At 37.6% G+C, this 2,904-nt stretch overlaps 1 non-coding gene across 1 annotated transcript; it reads right to left on the bottom strand.

The window, feature by feature from the left end:
• Positions 1 to 1,127: 1,127 nt before the first annotated feature.
• Positions 1,128 to 1,235, bottom strand: LOC127747223 (small nucleolar RNA R71). Its single transcript, XR_008009025.1, has one exon. It is a non-coding gene; the product is annotated as a small nucleolar RNA R71 (small nucleolar RNA).
• Between the last annotated feature and the right edge of the window lie 1,669 nt (positions 1,236 to 2,904).

Here is a 2,904-nt window from a genome sequence, read left to right as displayed (position 1 = left end):
TAGAAATTAAATCTTTTCTAACCATATCTTTTTAATCGTATCTTTTTATTTTATCTTTTATATCATATCTTTTTTCAAAATTTTATATTTTTTTCAAAAATTTTGATTTTAAAATATCTTTTCTAACTTCTTATCTTCTTATCTTCTTATCTTCTTATCTTTTCAAATTTGATTTTCAAATCTTTTTCAATTAACTATTTGATTTTTTGTTTGTTTCTTATCTTTTTCAAAACCACCTAACAACTTTTCTCTCTCTAATTTTCGAAAATACCTCCCTCTTTTTCAAAAATTCTTTTTTTAATTAATTAATTATTTTAAATTTTAATGTTAATTTTATTTCTTATCTTAATTTTCGAAAATCATTAACTCCTTTTCAAAATTGTTTTCGAAAACCTCTCCCTCTCATCTTCCTCTATTTATTTATTTATTCACTAGCACTTCTCTTCATCTCAAATCACTACCTCTATCATTACCCTTGTGTTTGGATTCTCCATTCTTCTTATTCCCTTTCTTCTTTTACTAATAATAAGGAACCTCTTTACTGTGACATAGAAGATTCCTCCTCCTTTTTTTGTTCTCTTCTTTCTCATATGAGCAGGAACAAGGGGAAAGGAATTCTTGTTGAAGCTGATCCAGAACCTGAAAGGACTCTGAAGAGGAAACTAAGAGAAGCTAAATTACAACAATCCAGAGACAACCTTACTGAAATTTTCGAACAAGAGAAGGAGATGGCAGCCGAACCTAACATCAACAATGCAAGGAGGATGCTTGGTGATTATACTACACCTACATCCAAGTTTGATGGAAGAAGCATCTCAATTCCTACCATTGGGGCAAACAATTTTGAGCTAAAACCTCAACTAGTTGCTCAAATGCAACAAAACTGCAAGTTTCATAGACTTCCATCAGAAGATCCCTATCAGTTTTTAACTGAGTTCTTGCAGATCTGTGAGGCTGTAAAGACGAATGGAGTAGATCCTGAAGTCTACAGGCTCATGCTTTCCCCTTTTGCTGTAAGAGATAGAGCTAGAACATGGTTGGATTCACAACCTAGGGATAGCCTGGACTCTTGGGATAAGCTGGTCACGGCCTTCTTGGCTAAATTCTTTCCTCCTCAAAAGCTGAGCAAGCTTAGATTGGATGTTCAGACATTCAAACAAAAAGATGGTGAATCCCTCTATGAAGCTTGGGAAAGATACAAGCAGATGACCAAAAGGTGTCCTTCTGACATGCTTTCAGAATGGACCATTTTGGATATATTCTATTATGGTCTGTTTGAGTTCTCTAAGATGTCACTGGACCATTCTGCAGTTGGATCCATTCACCTAAAGAAAACGCCTGCAGAAGCTCAAGAACTTATTGACATGGTTGCAAACAACCAGTTCATGTACACTTCTGAGAGGAATTCCGTGAATAATGGGACGCCTCAGAGGAAGGGAATTCTTGAGATTGATGCTCTGAATGCCATATTGGCTCAGAACAAAATGTTGACTCATCAAGTCAACATGATTTCCCAAAGTTTGAATGGATGGCAAAATGCATCCAACAGTACTAAAGAGGCATCTTCTAAAGAAGAAGCTTATGATCCTGATAACCCTGCAATAGCAGAGGTAAATTACTTAGGTGAACCTTATGGAAACACCTACAATTCATCATGGAGAAATCATCCAAATTTCTCATGGAAGAATCAACAAAAGCCTCAACAAGGCTTTAATAAAGGTGGATGAACTAGGCTCAGCAATAGCAAGCCTTTTCCATCATCTTCTCAGCAACAGACAGAGAATCCTGAGCAAAGCACTTCTAATTTAGCTAATCTAGTCTCTGATCTGTCTAAGGCCACTTTAAGTTTCATGAGTGAAACAAGATCCTCCATTAGAAATTTGGAGGCACAAGTGGGCCAGCTGAGTAAGAAAGTCACTGAAACCCCTCCTAGTACTCTCCCAAGCAATACAGAAGAGAATCCAAAGAGAAAGTGCAAGGCCATTGATATACTCAACATGGCCGAATGTAAGAAGGAGGGAGAGGACACGAATCCCAATGAGGAAGATCTCATGGGACATCTCTCAAGCAGGAAGGAGTTCCCTATTGGGGATCCAAAGGAATCTGAGTCTCATATAGAAACCATAGAGATTCCATTAAATCTCCTTCTGCCATTCATGAGCTCTGAGGATTATTCTTCCTCTGAAGAGGATGAAGATGTAACTGGAGAGCAAGTTGCTCAATATCTAGGAGCCATCATGAAGCTGAATGCCAAGTTATTTGGTAATGAGACTTGGGAAGGTGAACCTCCCTTGCTCATTAGTGAACTTGATACATGGGTTCAGCAAACTTTACCTCAAAAGAAACAAAATCCTGGGAAATTCTTAATACCCTGTACCATAGGCACCATGACCTTTGAGAAAGCTCTATGTGACCTAGGGTCAGGCATAAATCTTATGCAACTCTCTGTAATGGAGAAACTGGGGATCATTGAGGTACAGCCTGCCTTATTCTCATTACAATTGGCAGACAAGTCAGTAAGACAAGCTCATGGATTAGTAGAGGACGTGTTAGTAAAGGTTAAAGGCCTTTACATCCCTGCTGATTTCATAATCTTAGACACTAGAAAGGAGGAGGATGAATGCATCATCATTTTGGGATGTGATTATACTTTTAAAAAAAAATAAATCTCATAAAACAAAATAGGCTATACACCATGACCATAGATAAAGCTATAGTCACGGTTTTAAGGTAGGGTGACCATAGAGGCTATAGTCACGGTTTTTTACCACGACCATAGATAAGGCTATGGTCACAGTTTTAAAAAGGGGTGACAATAGAGGCTATGGTCACAGTAAAAACCGTGACCATAGATAAGGCTATGGTCACGGTTTTTAGGAGGAATGACCATAGAGGCTATAGTCA

Source organism: Arachis duranensis, chromosome 4, assembly GCF_000817695.3.
Source record: "Arachis duranensis cultivar V14167 chromosome 4, aradu.V14167.gnm2.J7QH, whole genome shotgun sequence".
NCBI lineage: Eukaryota > Viridiplantae > Streptophyta > Magnoliopsida > Fabales > Fabaceae > Arachis > Arachis duranensis.
This window is presented reverse-complemented; position numbering and strand designations above follow the sequence as displayed.